Raw genomic sequence first — 18,364 nt, forward strand, 5'->3', positions numbered from 1 at the left:
AGTCCATCTCAAATACATCTATGCGGCTTCTTTCCCATGCCACGGAAGGAGCCGCTAGAGCCAGCAGAGCGGGAGTAGTCTTAAGACGGCACTCCTGGCGCCGCCTCTGTGACTTCACAGATCCCTTCAAGGCGAACGCCCCGTACGATGGTTCGGCCTTATTTGGCTCAGCAGTTCGCGACACGCTTGTCCAAAGCGAGAAGGATGGGAAGACGCTGTCGGCCATCGGAGTCCGCTTCTCTAGCCCCCAAAGATCCTTTTCTAGGAATCAGAGGGGGCAAAAGAAGCTGTGGTTTCGTAAATCTCAGCGATCCCGTCCTGCTGCGGACAACTCGTCCTCTAGAGGCAGAGGAGGACAAGGTGGACGCCGGCCCAGGGGCAGAGGGGGCCCGCGTAACTTCGGGTCGAGAGAACCTTTCTCGGAGGGACCCGCGCAACAGCCCTGAGGGCTTGCCGACTGTCCCTCTGTGGAGGCAGTCGGGGGGCAATTATCGGAGCACCGATCAAATTGGGAGTCCATTACAAACGATCGATGGGTGCTCCGGATAATATCCAGAGGTTACACGATTCCGTTCTTGCACCCCCCCCCCAAACCCAGACATCTCCCCGATGTTCCACCCCATCAAAGGGAGTCCACAACTTTAGAAATTTCGGAGTTGCTAAGAAAAAGAGCCATCCAGCCCGTCCCCCCAGATCAGTCCGGATCGGGTTATTACTCCAAGTTCTTCTTGGTGCCAAAGAAAACGGGGGACCTCAGACCCATTCTAGACCTTTCGTCCCTGAACCTGTTCATACCCAAGGAAAAGTTCCGGATGGTCACCCTCCAATCTATTCTCCCCCTTCTGCAGGAGAACGACTGGATGTGCTCGTTTGACCTCAAGGACGCGTACTACCATATACTAATGGACAGACGGTCCAGGAAGTTCCTCCGCTTCCGGCTAGGAGCCAGTCATTATCAGTTCAGGGTTCTTCCATTTGGCCTAACCTCAGCCCCCAGAGTGTTTACCAAAGTCATGGCAGTGGTTGCAGCCCACCTGAGACTCCAGGGCATTCAGGTGTTCCCTTACCTGGACGACTGGCTCCTCACCGCCCCCAACAAGCATCTTCTGGTTACGGCGAGAGATTATGCCCTATCTCTGTTCGGTCAACTGGGCATCTCAGTCAATTTAAAGAAGTCCTGCCTGTGCCCCACTCAAGCCCTAGAATTCATAGGGGCCAGGTTGGATACTCGAATCTCCAGAGTGGTTCTAACACCGGCCAGGATAAACAGTTTGTACCGCCAAGTCTTGGACATTCTTCAGAGCCCCGCTCCTCCAGCAGAATTAGTCCTGAGGGCGTTAGGATCTATGTCGGTGGCGATCGGCCTTTCTCTCCATGCCCGTCTGCGAATGCGAGTATTGCAGTGGACTCTCCAGGTCCAATGGTCTCTGTCGGTCCATCCTTTGGACATGCCGATTCCTCTGAGCAGAGCATGCAGGGACTCCCTACTTTGGTGGTTACAGGCACAGAAACTCAAAGAAGGGAGACCCTTTGTGATTCCCCCAGTCGAAGCTACGTTGACCACGGACGCTTCCTGCCTCGGGTGGGGCGGGCATTACGCAGGCAAGTCAGTCCAAGGCACGTGGACTTCTCTAGAGACTGCATTGCATATCAACGTCTTAGAGATGAGGGCAGTGCTGTTGGCGTTGCAAGCTCTCCATCACCTTCTACCTCTGGGGACTATTGCAATCCAGACGGACAACATGTCCGTTGTATGGTACATAAACAAACAGGGAGGGACCAGATCTTACCCCCTGTGTCGAGTAGCCATGAGAGTGTGGGAATGGGCTATTTCCACCAACCGCTTTCTGATAGCAACGCACATTCCGGGGCGGACCAACATATTAGCAGACAGCCTAAGTCGGGTATTTCTCAGCCCTTACGAGTGGTCTCTGAATCCCTCTGTCGCGAAGCAGATATTCCTCAAATGGGGTCAGCCTCGCTGCGACCTTTTTGCCTCGCCCCTAAACTCGAAATGCAGTGATTACTTCGCGATAGTTCCCCCCAAAGGGGAATCCCCCAGGGACGCCTTGGTTCATGCTTGGCCGCCCGGTCTTCTTTATGCATATCCTCCTCTTCCTCTGATGATGAAATTCATCCAGAAAGCCTGTTGGTTGGGGAGCAAAGTGATTCTCATTGCCCCATTCTGGCCTCGACAAGTCTGGTTCCCCTTTCTGCAGTCTCACAGTGTGGCCCCCCCCATGGATTCTGGATCCCAGACCAGACCTAATCTCGCATCCGACGAGATGCCACACTCCGAACCTGGTCAACCTTAGGCTCACGGCCTGGTTGATCCAGTTCCATTAATGGCAAGGACTCCCGGTATCTCGTCCCCGGTTAAGGCCATTCTGGTGGCAGCTCATAAGCCGTCCACCAGAAAACTCTACATTAGTAAATGGAAACTTTTTTCCATCTGGGCAAAGGATAGGGAATTAGATCCCTTTACGGTTCCTATTCCCACTATACTGGACTTCATATCCCTCCTTTTTAGGCAGGGAGCTAGTGCGTCCACCATTAAAGTCCAACTTGCAGCCATCTCTCATTATCATGTGGGGGATAGCGTAAATTCTTTGGCGTCAGCTAAGATATGCAAAGCCTTCCTAAAAGGCGTGTTTCTCTTAAAGCCTCCCATTAAGCCGGCTATGCCTCCATGGGATCTTACCTTGGTCTTACAAGCTTTAACAGGACCACCTTTCGAACTGGCGGCCTCAGTGCCTTTAAAATTCTTATCTTGGAAAACGGCCTTCTTGGTTGCTATTACCTCGGCGAAGCGGGTATCAGAGTTGCAAGCTTTGTGCATTAAGTATCCATACCTTATTTTTCACAAAGGTAGGGTGGCCCTCAGGACTAATCCTTCTTTTCTGCCTAAGGTAGCCACACAGACTAACATTAATCAATCTATTAACCTCCCTGTTTTCTTTCCTAGTTTCCAAAACAAAGGTGAATACATATTGCACAAATTGGATGTGCACAGACAACTACGTTTTTACTTGCATAGGACTAAAGATTTCCGCAAGTCAGACCAGTTGTTTGTTTCTTATGCTAAATCAGCCATGGGCAAACCAATTTCTAAGGTGACAGTAGCAAATTGGATCTCTCAATGTATCAGACAAGCATACATTTCAGCTGGGAAGCCAGCTCCGGTTGTAGTTCGGGCACATTCTACTAGATCTGTGGCTACCTCAACAGCTTTTTGGGCTAGAGTTCCAGTAGACGATATCTGTTCAGCAGCTACCTGGTCTTCTTCCCATACGTTCATTTCTCATTACAAGCTGGACATGATCTCCAGAAGTAGGGCTACCTTTGGCTCCGCGGTGCTTTGGAATATCCTTCCGTAGGGACCACCCAGGTCCTTTAGGTAAGCTGGGGACTCTGTCCCACAGGTTGCAGATCAAATGAAGTAAATACTTCAGATAAAGAAGTTATGTACTCACCATAATGTTCCATCTGAGTAGATACTTAATTTGTCTGCAACCAACCCCCCTGCCATCCCCCGAACCTCGGTAAGGTATTGTCCTTTGGAGAATTTCTTCTCCGTCTTTAGCTTATAGGACAAAATAACCGATCTGAGGTAATGTGGTTGGTAGTAAGGGATTATGGGTAGGGGGAGGAGCTAGGAGCTCGGATCTTGAAGCTTGGAAAGCTGCCGGTTCGGATCCGAGGTCGGATCCGACTCCCCACAGGTTGCAGACAAATGAAGTATCTACTCAGATGGAACGTTATGGTGAGTACATAACTTCTTTTTTTCTCCCACCAGGCCATCACTATATTAGCGAAGAGTGGGCCACTTGCTGACCCCATGACCACACCCTCCACTTGTTTAAAATAATGGCCTTCGAAAAAACGTAATTATTTTTTAATACTATCTCCATTAATTGCATATAGACATTGATTACATCTTGATCTAATCCGAATTCCACCAACAAAAATTCTGAAAACCAATCTAATCTGGTCTCATGGGGGATACAACTGTACAAATCTTTAACATCTATCACTAAAAAGATTCCATCACTGAATGGAAATAAATTATTACACCTTTCCAAAAATTGCCAGGAATCACGACAAATGTGAGACACCCCAAGCAACCCCTGTTTGAGTTTTACGTCCACGTATTTAGCTATGTAACTTGTCTTGGACCAACCAGAATCAACTATCGGGCATAGGGTTTTTTTTTTTTTGTCAAGTCCTTATGAATTTTTGGAACTCTGAAAATTGAAGGTGTTTTTGGATGTTCAGTGACCATGTAATTATATTCATCTATATCTATTTGTCCCTGTGTCACCATGTCAAACAATTCCCAATCTATCCTACTATAGGAAATGTTGACTTCATTTACTGAAGCCTCGCAGTAAGTATCACTGTAAATATGTTAAACATTTTTTGCACATAATCATCTTTAGTCATAATGACTGTTCCTCCCCCTTTATCTGGTTGCATGTATCTTAAATCAACATGTTCTTTAAGCTCCATCTATTCTCTTCCTGGGTTAAATTATTTCCAATTTCACTATAACTTAAATAATGACGGAAATCTGTTTAACAGGCTAATTCAAAGCCTCGTAATATTGGATGTACTTCAGGGTTAAAAGTACTAGGCATCTGATACACTTAACATTGTCACCATTGTCATTAGAATTAACATCATTTCTGTGCAAGTACTTCAAATTTAAATTCCTCACATACACCTTCAAATCACATATTAAATTAGTAATGTCAGTTTTATTTCCAGGTTCAAAGTTGCCCCCCTTACACAACAAATCAGCCTGTTCACACGAAAATTCAACATTAGTATAATTATACACACTAAAATCATTTGCTGTATTCAAAATTATTTTGAATGCAGGTGAAACATTCACCTCTGAAACTTGTTCCTGTTGTTGGTAGGGCCCCTCTTCCATTTGTCTGGTACATATGGACTCCAATTCCCCTGCCTTCGATATCTCAGTCTCTCTGATCTCCTCACCACTGGTGAGTCTAAAGGGTCTTCGGCTTCATTATTGATATTCTGTCCATTTGTAACTGTCAGACCTGGCCCACTGTTTGATGAAGATCGATTCCCTTGTACTGTTGATGGAGGTGGATATGCTGTGCCATTCTTGTAGGCTCATCTATCCCTATCTAGCTATTTAGCTTTTCGGTTAGAAATGGACACCACCATACCATCCACTTCTCTGAACACAGCTTCATACTGTGCCTTACAACTGTCAAGGAACCCTGAGTTGTGATTAAAAATGTCCAGTTCCCTAATATCGACATGCAAAGAATCAAGCACCATCTTATTGCTCACATCTGTGCCCATCAAACATAGTGAGCAGATGTTTATCTTGCATACAGCTGCAGTCATAATAGATGGATTCTCCTGCCGTCAGGCGGGTCCTCGGTTGGCCGAATTCCAAAGTCTAGGTCCGGCGTCGGTTGTCGTCGCTTCTTCCCTGACGTCAGTGCGACAGGGGTATAAAGGAACCAGCCGACGCCATTTTCTTCAGTCTTTCTTGCCGTGCGGTGCCCGAAGCCGAAGCAGTTCGCAAGTGCCGGTCAGCCAGCTCCTGAAATTACGAAAATTTTGAAACCGAAGTCTTCTTGAAAGCTAAGTACCCCGTTGGGGAAACTTTTCTTGCCTCAGACCGATGTCAGACAAAGTTAATAATTGTATTTCTTGTGGGAAGCAAATACCGCATAAGGATTTCCATTCCCTCTGTATTCCTTGTTTAGGCCCAGACCACGACGTCTCGGTCTGTCGCTTTTGTGCTACATTCAAGAAACGCACCATTAAGCGTCGGGCGGAGTTCGCCCAGCATTATTTTGGCAAAACATTTAACTATATTATGTCGTCAGATACTCTGACTCCAGTTTTGTCAAAAAAGCGCAAAGATAAGGACCGACACACGAGGTCCGCGGCCTCTACCGACACCACGCCAAAGCCGACTACACGTGGTCCGGTTCTCAGCGAGGCGCCTACGCAGCCCCTGACTACCGACACTTCATTGGCGGTGTCTCCTGTGCCCGAGGTCGCAGGCTCCTCGGCCCACACCCCGACTACAGATACCGAAGCCACTCTTGGCGTTGAATCTCAAAATGTGGACAGGTCTGCCTCCTCTCAAGGTGTCTTCAGACCTTCCTCTTCTTTTTCCATCAAGGCTTTCACTAAGTCTAAAGCAGCCATGCATTCTAAGAGACAAGCTACACGGGGCCCATCTCCAGGCCCCATGCCTAAAAAACAGATGCTTAAAATGGCTGAGGATTTCATTACTCTTATCAGGGGTTCTCAACCCCCACCGGTCAAAGGCCCAGAGTGGAGGAAGAATCCCCCTCCTCTGATCAGGGCTCCATTATTTCAGAGCACTCTGATGATCAGGAACATTCTTACTCCCCTTTTGAAGACTCTGATGCAGAGAAGTCCATTCCTTCTGTATCCCCCCCAGAGGATTACTCATTTGGGGAAACTTTGCATACCTTAAGGGAACACTTCCACTGGGAAGGCCAAGATTATTCAGATTCCAAGAAAAGGCTTAGGGAATTTCTCTTGCTACCTCAGCTACCTGGCTATACCTCCTGTCTTGGACATCCTAGATGATGTTTACTCGGAAGCTTGCCTTAACACGGATTCTTTACCTCCAGCCCCAGTCAAGCCTGACAGGTACTACAGGGTTCCTGACTCACACCAATTTCTATACAAAAGCCAAGCTGTTGACCCAGAAACCATCTCACAGGGACCCAAGGGAATTAAGGCCTCCACTGCTAAAAATCCATTACCTTCCGAGAGAGATTCCAGATCCTTAGAAAGGTGGGGAAAAAAGGTATATACCTCGGCTACCTTAACCATGAGGGCCTTAAACTGTCAGTTCCATATGCTAAAATACCAACAGTTTTTGTTATCACAATTGAAAAGTAAAATGTCACAACCTGAACAACCAGACTTGAAGGAGTTGCAGGATTTGATGCATAGTGCAGAACAAGTGGGTAAGCATACCTTACAATGTGGTTTTGATGCTCTAGAGGCCTCGTGTAGAGCTGCTGTTACAGGATCAGTCATATGTAGACATGCCTGGCTCAAGGAACAATCCTTGCCAGATCATGTCAAAGCAAAATTACTAGATGCCCCTCTACAAAAGGATGTATTATTTGGTACTAATGCTGAGGAAGTATTAAGGAAAATGGAGGAAAAGGCTAAATCAATGCAAACTGTGAAAGATTTTCTACAGGTACAACCCCCACGTTTCAGTAGAAATTGGCCTTCCAAAAATTGGTCCTTTCCAGCCACGGACAGACCCCAAAGAGGTAGATACAGGCGACGGAGGGGCAGAGGACAATCCCAATGATCGTTTAGAGGCAGACAATGGCAAGCTCCTACACAAGGAGGTGGTGAGGATAACTCGCAACCATTCAGAAAGCAAGCCCAATGACTTTCCCCTTTGCATGCCAAGCAAGACTCAAATGGCAGCACCCTTAGGAGGAAAACTGGCATTATTTTCAAAAAATTGGCATATTGTCACAAAAGACAAATAGATCATTATAAACAGAGGCTACAGATTCCATTTTCACACCCTTCCAAAAATGAGAGGCATGCCAAACCTGCCACACAATCAAAGGGCAGAGGCACAAAGGCAAATTACAGATCTCATAGACATGAAAGCTATTCAAGAGGTACCTACGCACGAACAAGGTCAAGGTTTTTATTCCAGACTATTCCTGGTACCAAGGAAGGGAAAAGATTGGAGACCTATTTTAGACCTATCCATCCTAACGCACATTTCTACTCGTACCAAAATTCAAGATGCTCACTCTACAGCAGCTTCTTCCCATGCTGGGCAAGGAGTCTTGGCTGGTAACATTGGACCTCAAGGAGGCATACCTGCATGTCCCAATCAGACAAAATTGCAGAAGATACCTCAGATTTCTTGCAGGTTCAACCCATTATCAATTTTCTGCATTGCCCTTTGGCTTGTCTACTGCACCCAGAGTATACACGAAATGCCTGGCATCAGTAATTGCCTACTGCAGACTTCAAGGGATACAAATATACCCCTATTTGGACGACTGCCTGATCCAAGCGGACAGCAAGCACATTCTTCTGAAACATCTGGCTTATGTAATAATGTTGTTGAACTCTCTGGGATACACAGTCAACAAAAAGAAATCAAGACTAATACCCTCTCGGAAAATAATTTTCCTGGGTGCCAACTTGGACACAAACACCCAGATGGCCTACCTCACGCCAGAGAAGCAGGGGCAACTAACTCAATACTTCAGAGCACTAGCAAATTGCACCAGGCTGACTGCAAGGAAAATCCTGCAGGCTCTGGGATTCATGGCATCTTGCATCTTGCTAATCCCATGTGCAAAGCTGCATATGAGGAAGCTTCAATGGTACCTGAAAAACCTATGGTCTCAACACAGCCACAGTTTGGAAACAATAATACCACTAATTCCATGTCTTCAAAAGGAATTTCTGTGGTGGGCTCAAGCATGCCAAACAAATGCAGGTCTTCCATTCAGCAAGCCTCAAGCAAATCAAGTCATCACAACAGACGCCTCGGACTACGCCTGGGGGCGCACATGACAGATTCAGGGCAAATGGTCCCAAAAAGAAAAGCACCTTCACATCAATCAAAAGGAAATGCTAGCAGTAATAAATGCTATTATAGCTTTCAAAGACCTTCTCCAACCAGGTCAACTATTGATAAGAACGGACAACACCACAGTTATGTGGTACATAAACAAACAGGGAGGAACACATTCATACCCCCTATGCAGACTGGCCATGTCACTTTGAAACATGGCCATGGAATTACAAATCGAACTACAAGCACAGTACTTGCCAGGCAAGGAAAACACGCTGGCAGAAAACCTAAGCAGAAATATGACAGATCCACACGAATGGAAGTTGCATCCAAAAGTTTTTACAGAGATAATCCAAGCATGGGAAAGGCCAGACATAGATCGCTTTGCCTCCCACAAAAATCACCAATTGACGAAATTCTGCTCAAGGATTTTCCATCCAAAGGCCTGGAGAGTGGACGCTCTCTCTTTCAGTTGGACATCAATGACAGTTTATGCCTTCCCACCTCTTCCTCTGCTGCCCAAAGTTCTATTGAAAACCAGAGCAGACAGACCAAAGATGATTCTCATTGCTCCAGACTGGCCAAGACAACACTGGTACCCACTCCTGAGGAGCCTGACGCATTCCCCACCATGGACCCTGCCTCTAATGCCTCTTCTCCTGACTCAGCACAGCTTCAAAACTCTTCACAGCCAGCTAAAACACTCAATCTAGCCGCATGGAAGATTCCTTAGCATCACAGCAGACCCTACTCTCCAAGGAGGTGCAGGATGTCATTTTGGAGGCCAGAAGGCCGTCAACTAGAAAAGCTTACTCCAAAATGGAAATGGTTTTGTGTCTGGAATGAGAAAAAGGGCCAGGATCGTGGAAAACTGAATTTACCTCAAATACTACAGTATCTAGCTGAGCTGCTAAGCAGTGGACTTTCATTCTCCTCCATCAAAATCCATGCCTCAGCCATTTCTGCAGAATACAACACTGATCCACCCTTATTCTCTCACCCTCTCTTAAGACAGTTCCTCAGAGGGGCTAAGAATCTAAAACCCCAAGGAAACAACCAATACCTGCTTGGGATCTCAATTTCATTCTGGAAAAACTGACCTTGCCTCCCTTTGAGCCAGCTGCCTCATCAGATTTGCAATATTTGTCCTGGAAAACAGCTTTCCTTCTGGCTATTACCTCAGCTCGTAGAGTTTCAGAACTACAAGCTCTCATGGCTGTGCAGCCTTTTATCATCTTCCATCAGGACAGAGTTTCCTTACGAACCAATCCGTCCTTTATGCCAAAAGTGGTATCCAGGGTAGCTTTGAATCAGGCCATACACTTACCTACCTTTTATCCTAATCCTCAAAACAAAGGGGAGATATTACTACATTCCTTGGACATCCACAGACAACTGCATTATTATTTGGACAGAACAAAGCCTTTCAGAAAGTCAGAACAACTCTTTGTGTCCTATGCTATAGGAGCTCAAGGAAAGCCAATTTCCAAACAGACAATCTCAAAATGGATAGCCCACTGCATACGCTTTTGCTATTCTTTTCATGGCAAAACTGTACCTACAGGCATCAGATCTCACTCCACAAGGGCCACAGCTACCTCTGCAGCTTTCCTCAGAGGAGTTCCTACCAAAGATATTTTGGAAGCAGCTACTTGGAGTTCTGTGCATACCTTCTCCAAGCACTACCACCTACCATTATACTCCAAAACTAGAGCAGGCTTTGCCACTGCAGTCTTCCAGGGCATCCTGGCTCCTCCTAGTTCCACCTAGTGCCTACCACCCCTTTCTTAGCTTTGGGATTCTACCCATCTATTATGACTGCAGCTGTATGCACGATGAACATAGTACAGTTTTGTACCTACCATAAATGTAGATGTTCGAGTGCTAATACAGCTGCAGTCCAGGTTTCCCTCCCTCCTTCCCCTCTTGGGACAGGCCTATTGGCTAACACCTCCTCATACAACCTGATTGGGGTATTCATTTATGGTGTATTTGCTTGCAACTACTGTATTTTGATTATATTGCATTGCTTTATTACACAAATTTATGTATTGCCTTCCTTCTGGGGGCACCTGACATCTGTCGGCTGACGGCTGGTTCCTTTATACCCCTGTCGCACTGACGTCAGGGAAGAAGCGACGACAACCGACGCCGGACCTAGACTTTGGAATTCGGCCGACCGAGGACCCGCCTGATGGCAGGAGAACCCATCTATTATGACTGCAGTTGTATTAGCACTCGAACATCTACATTTATGGTAGGTACAAAACTGTACTTTCCAAGTGTAGGGGGGAATTGCTCTACCAGTCCAGTAAGGTACCTCCAATTTCTTAGCCCTTTTGGAACTTGCTTCAGTTTTAGACATTCCGAGAAGTATATATTCTCCTGCTGTATCTTCTTATACCAAGTTAGCTTCTCCTGAAATTCACTTAATTTAGAAATAATAGGTGAAACGTTACCTCCGGTCGTCGTAACAGTTGGAACATCCTTACACAACCAGGAATCCAATGTAGATAGTAACGGTCTCCCTCCGTTTGGTGGAATACCCATATTGTTGCCGGTTTCACTGGATGTAGAAGCCACGGCTTCCTGAAACCCAGTCCCAGGTTCGTTCCCCAGGTATCTCAACACTTCAGGGGTCAACTGATAATCCACATCCGATCAGCCTCCTCCATTTTCCCCAATAGTCTTGGGAAGCAGCTGCTGAACCAATGCTGTAAGATTTTTCACTGAATCAGATAATAATCTGAATTCAGCATGTGTAACACCAACATCTTGATTGTTGTCTTCAGCCATAGTGCTCTGAACTCCAAACACTTGTAACTCCACAAAGCATGCAAAAAACTGAAAAAAATAAAATGAACTGAGCACTGACTGTATCAGGCACACAGAATATATAATTTATTAGGATAAGCGCTTTCGTCTGGTGCACATCACGAGACTTCTTCAGACAAATAAATATATTACCATGACATTTTTATATTTGCAGCTGATTCAAACCAATTAGAAATCACATCCAATACTACCATTAAAGGAACACTTCATCATTATTATAAATTAAAATCAAAAAGACTTATACAAATGGTACAAGACTTTTACAACCTTTTAAAATGTCCTTGCCAATTAATAAATATACCTTCATAAAAACTTCATAAAATATAAAATAAAATATAATATATAAAATACTGGCTGACATCTCATCTATCATAAACCTTTAACTTTAATGTACTGGTAATAGATACCAGTTCATTTAAACCTGGGGGGCTACTTGCATTGGTATAAATCTGCCACCATGTTTCCCTGGTCTCTAAATAAACTTTCTAGGGTCCTCCCCTGTTGTTATATCTGACCTGTTCCAAAACTACAAATTTAAAGGTGTGTTGTGGGTAAATTTTATTATGCCTATATAATGCATTTTTTTCGTTAGCCTGTGCTCATATACCTTCTGTGCCAATTTTCATTGGGTTTTACCTCTGTAAAATGCTGGGCAGTCCTTGCACAATGCCAAGTAAACCACTGCTTGGGAATTACAATTGTGTTTTCCCCTGATAATTATTCTTTTGTCACAAACCTGAACATAGATTGTTGACAAAACGTGGTTACATTGTGAGCACATACCACAGGCTGTCATTTTTCCTTGTGTCCTACACTTGCCACATTTCTCCTGTCATGGTAATATATTTATTTGTCTGAAGAAGTCTGGTGATGTACACCAGACGAAAGCACTTATCCTAATAAATTATATATTTTGTGTGCCTGATACAGCCAGTGCTCAGTTCATTTTAACTTTTTCAATCTTGTGCACCCAGCTATCTCTTTAACCTACTTCTGTCCATGATGTATGCTATATAAAATGCATTCTGTATATCTGTGTCGTCATGGTAAGATTTTGTGAAAAACAGGGTCCACCAAGTGAATGTACTCATCAAGACTTCGGGATGAATTAAATTCCAGCAATACTACTTTCCTGCTTACTGATTTATCTGTCCTTTCTGACCACACATAGGATAATGTTATGGACAGTCATTCTTTAGTGATAAGTAGTAAAGATAGTTATGAAGGTCACTAGTGTGACATAAGCATACATGACTAAAAATGTTTCTATCCTATGCAGGATTATATCAGTGTGTGTAGAAGTACATAATAAATTGCAGTACACTGCTGAAGGTTTGTTCATCCTATTTCTGATCATTGCTTGGGTATAAGGTACACGTTGGATTAAACTGTATAAAAAGCTAATCCCTTGTTCTGAAGTGGCAACATCATACTGTAGTATATGTAAAATCCATCCCAGATGGGCATCTGTGTCCTTATGAGTGCTAAGCATAGTGTGTGTGGTAATGACATGTATGTTTATAGTTTGTAGTGGTACACTAGTAACTGCATGATTATTGAACAGTAATATATAACTGCTAAAATGCATATCTGACACAAGTGTGTGGCATGCATGTCTCTGTCATGCTGTTACATGTTTTTTTTCTTGGTATAGATATGGAAGTCATTTTCCATCTGGAAACTCCATTACTAATATCTGGAATATGCCAGTTTGTCTAGTACATTAGCAAACTATTTAATCTGGATCTGGCTCGTAGGTGGAAACTAGACTAATGACCATTAGGGCCCTTAAAAGTCTAACCGTGCAACCCAAACATGACCCACAAATTTGATTTTGTAAGGGTGATTTACTGTCTGCCTCTGTCGATCACAAATGCAAGAGCCAGGTCAGGAGTGAATTTCCAGTTACTCATCCATTGGTCCAAGTTGTGCTTAAAGAGGGATAGTGAGGAACTCTTGTTTCATATGGACGGGGAGCCTGTTCCAAAGAATGGGAATTCTCCAAAACATTATTTTTCCATTTTCCAACATGTCTTATGTTGCAAGCAGAATTTTAATCTAAAAGTTCTGATGCTGTTTCTTTTGCAGATTTGTAAAAGATTCATCAAAGGGATGCTTTGTATGCCAGGCAAAAACCACCTCTCAGATGTCTGATTACTGAGTGGAGACAGGTATTTGAGGCGATCATTGTAGGACACTGTGTTGTTTCCCTATGTCCTTTTTGTAAGGAACTTTTGTGGACATTCCAGAACTGGAAAGGTACGTACTGAAGGGGGCATTATACTGTATGACAAGCCTGATGTGGGAAGAGTACAGCGGTATGGAGACCTCTCTGGACCTAGATGCCATGCCATTTCTTATAAATTGAGCAGTATCCAAGGATTTTCTTACTACCATGGAGACACACTGGTCAAAGACTAGGGTACTATCTATGTGAGCTCTCAAATCCCTGAATAGCGAATCAACTTTTAAGGGTGTTTTAATGATGACAGTTACCCAAGGTGGCAGACTTCTCACAAGGTATTATAAATCATGTGATTAGCATTGCGTTTTAAGCCATGGTTTTGGTACTAAGCATTTGTCTGTATTGGTAATCTGTGAACTTGGTTAACCAGAGGCCTTTGAGAGTGGCTTTGACATCTGAGAAGTAGATGCCAAAGAGGATTGGGTCTAGCACAGAGAGCTGGGAGACTCTACTGTTAACTGGCTTGTTTGGGGAGGTGACCTCACCAGATGTTCTTCGTGTTTCACTGTTGCAGTCATTACATTTGGGGTAATCTGCTGGCAGGTTGCCCTCAGTCGGCCTGAATAACAAAGTCTTGGTTCCTGCGTCGGTTGCTGTCTCCTCTTCCATGACGTCAGGTCGTCACGGGTATAAAATATGCAGCCGACGCCATTTTATTCAGTCTTTCTTCTCAGAGGGGAAGGCTATATCAAAGCAGAGTATTTCTAAGTGGATAAGTCACTGCATTTGTTTCTGCTACCTGCACCATGGTAAACCTGTGCCCAAGGGGATCAGGTCACATTCCACCAGGGCTGTCTCTACCTCAGCAGCTCTTCTCAGAGGAGTTCCAGTTTATACCTTCACAAAGCATTATCATTTGCCTCTCTTCTCCAAATCCAGGGCAGGCTTCACCACTGCAGTTCTGCAGGGCCTTATAGTCCCTCCTAATGCTATTTAGTACCATCCTCCCATCCATAGCTTTGGGATTCTATCCAGATGTAATGACTGCAACAGTGAAACACGAAGAACATAGTACAGTTGTGTACACTTACCATAAATGTAGATGTTCGAGTGTATTCACTGTTGCAGTCCGGGTTACCCACCCACCATCCCCCTTTTCTATAACTTCTCTTTCCTTCACTATTCTAAAACCTTTGTGGTGTATTTACTTTTAGATGAAGGTAAACTTTATGTTGCTAAAACTGCATTTACTTGTATTTCTGTTTATTTATACATAACATATATATTTTTGCTCCCCATTCGGGTTGCACCTGACATCTGGGTCAAGAAAAACTGAATAAAATGGCGTTGGCCGCATGTTTTATACCCCTGACAACCTGATGTCATGGAAGAGGAGACAGCAACCGACGCAGGACCCAAGACTTTGTTATTCAGGCCGACTGAGGGCAACCTGCCAGCAGATTACCCCAATTGTAATGACTGCAACAGTGAATACACTCGAACATCTACATTTATGGTAAGTGTACACAACTGTACTTTCTATCTTCTGGGTTTTATCAGTGTGCCAGTTTGTTACTATACCTAGTTATACCTAGTTCTGCAAGTTTGATGCCCAAGTGGGGTATTATGGCAAATGCTGTAGCCAGATCTAGGTAGGCAGTATGTACCAGTTTCCCCACCTCCATTGCCTTAGTGACTTTTTCAAAAGAAGTCATCCACATTCATTAAGCATGACCTTCCTTTGTCAAAGCCAAATTGGGAGGGAGCCAGTGTCTGGAAGTCTCGTCTGTCGCCGTTGATTTCCATGGTAATTCTTTATAGACTGATCAGACTAATGGGTCTGTAGTTTCAGGATATGTGGAAGGTCCTCCCTTATAAAGAGGGACGATCCTCGCAGTCCTTCATTCACATGCCACAAAGCCTGTTTCCATCTAGTGGGCATATTTACCCTGCTTTGTGTAAAGTTAGTCTATTAAACTTGCCACACTTATTCATTAATGTTTATGTTTTCTTTGTGCAATGTTTCACTACTTGTGGACAAAGTCTACAAGTAAAACTATTCCCTTAGTAATTCTTTTCAGTAACTTGTATGTACAGTTTCTTTAATACCACATACCTGATATGTGCTCTCTATAACTAGAATCCATTATTAGAGTTCTTAGGCTGGAGCACACCTTAGTATAGACTGCATTAGAACTGGCAGTTGGTAGAGGGTTTAAGGTTGCAAGCTATAGTTCCCCTTAAATAAGGGTTGGGGGAATCAAGCACTGTACCATAGAATGTCCCTTGTGGTCTAATAGTTGGGATTCTGCACCGTCACCACCATGGCTCAAGTTCAATTCCCTGTCAAGGAAGTTTTGATACATTGGGTTGGTTGGGATAGTGATAAGGCATTTACCTCGTGTAAGTTAGTTTCATTCTCACCTTCAAGATGGATAGCTGTATTGTCTATCGAATCTTGGTTCATAGGTAGGTACTAGGCTATTGGCCCTAGGGCCTATACAAGCCTAGCCAAAAAGGTACCCTGGCTTTCGCCACCCAAGAAAATTATTTTCCTGTGCCTCTGTCAAGCAGAACCACAGAAGTGATCCCCAGGGTGAATTTCCTATTACCCATCCAATCATCAAAATTTTTCTTGAAGAGTGCTAATGAGGAGCTCTGTTTGACATAGATAGGTAGTCTGTTCCAGAGTATGGGAAGTCTCTGGGACAGGAATCTATCCCTCCAGCATGTTCTGTTTATTGTGGTGACGAGGTTTAGGTCCCTAGAGCGTGTAGCTCGGAGGGATTGGTATTGGTATTTACCTAGTGGTGGTGGGGAGAAATGGCATAATGATTACGGTGTTTACCTTTCACAGCCAAAAGGTACAGGGTTTATTTATCACCTGGTATGCAAGGCTAGGCTTAGATATATTTTCATAAGCCTAGTATGCATCTGTATACCAATGAATGGAACTTGGACACATATACATCAAGTTGTGTTAAGAATTCTAATGAATAGTTAAGTGCGGAGAAGTGTGGCGTTAAATGTGGTATTGAGAAATGGCTTGCATGAATGTCTATAGTGTGTATAAGGATAGATATGAAGAATTATTTGTTTTTGCTGGGGGTAATGGATTGATTCACAGCTTGGGACATTGTCTTGTAAGGACCTTACTAAGCATCACCCAGTAGATAAATGGAGACTAATGGAATTAAATCATCTGGACTACAGCATGAAGCTCTTACCAGCTTAGCAGTAACTGTCAGGTATTCAGTATGTTATGTATCAAAACAGCTGTATAGTACTTCAGCAGTCATATTTTGCTCAGTATTTAAATTATGGTATTCTAGTTTCAGATTTTAATATGGTGTTTATTTGGGCACTTGTATCATTAATGTGGCAGAGTAATTATTAAATGACTACACCTCATATATTTATAACAGTGATTACATGGAGAAAAATAGATTAATTCCTATAACAGAGTTGCTTTTAAGTTTAATGTCTCATTAAGATAATTTATTAGCTGCATATATAGTTTGCATTGTATACATAATCAAGTACAGAAGGTTAGCTCCACCTTTATGTTGTCATGAGTTCACTCCAACTGCCGTTCAAAGTTCATAATAAGAACAACCATAATTGATTAAATGATTTTCTAAAAACTTGTACAGTATAGACACAATACCAGTTTAGTGTTCTGCTCTGAGGCCCTCTTCAGAGTACTTTTAATGTATAGAAATGTACATGTCTAGTTGACATTGAAATAACACAGGTATTCTACTTGGGTTTTCATGGACCTGCTGGCTGTAGCGTGAGTTTATTAGGCTTCCTCTGATGCAAGTTCTTAAACTGGTGCTGAGCCTGTAAGTTGGGGAAGGACCGAGCCTGTAAGTTGGGGAATCAAGGTCCATCCCCAGAGTGTCAGTCATTCAGAAAGGCTCACGCCAGTCTCCATTGTAACCCTTGAAAATCCTCAGGAGCTTCAGTATTTTTTTTTATAAAATCCTTTTCTGAACTGAATGTTTGTCTTGGACCTTTTTTCATTCACAACAGTGAGGATAAATGCAACATCTACCCAAACACTTTGGGGGAAACTGGAGTACCTAGAGAAAATCCTCATAGGCATGGACAAAATCAAGCAAACCCTCCACCAACAGGAAGAAGACATGCAAACTCCACTGAGACTGTACAAAGATCATGACAGTGTTGGATGGTGGAGCTGTGAGGCAGATAAGATCTTGATTGTTGAGCCCCTTATTTAATCCACCCAGAAGAAAACACCAAAAGCCTTGCTGCTCACCCCCAAACCATAAAGCAATTGTTGCAATCAAAAAGTGATAAGAATGGTGGTGATACCACTATTAAAAGTAATTCTAACAAAAAACTTACTGGACTTGCATACACACATGGGACATCAAGTACTGACTTGGTACTTCTCACATCTAGGTTTGCTTCAAGTGGATCTCCTGGACTGCTTTAATGCATTCAAGCAAGCTACCTTTGTGCAGATCTGTTTTTTAATTTTTGTACGTGTGTTTTCATAATCCTGAGTGGCTCCATTGAATTTCCGTAGAGGAAGCTATATAAAGTGAACTACCCTTTGATAATGCTTGTATCTCTGGAAATTGACTGTCTTGCTGTTATCCATTCTCTCATATACACCCTTGCCACTCTGCATTTGGTGGTTCTGTCAGCCTGTGTGCTCACACATGCTCTTGTTAGTCAGTCGTTTGCTTCTCCCCTAGTGCCACACCTTTGTGTTG

Source organism: Protopterus annectens, chromosome 4.part0 (assembly GCF_019279795.1).
Source record: "Protopterus annectens isolate FY-2018-M chromosome 4.part0, PAN1.0, whole genome shotgun sequence".
In the NCBI taxonomy this organism is placed as follows: Eukaryota; Metazoa; Chordata; order Ceratodontiformes; family Protopteridae; genus Protopterus; species Protopterus annectens.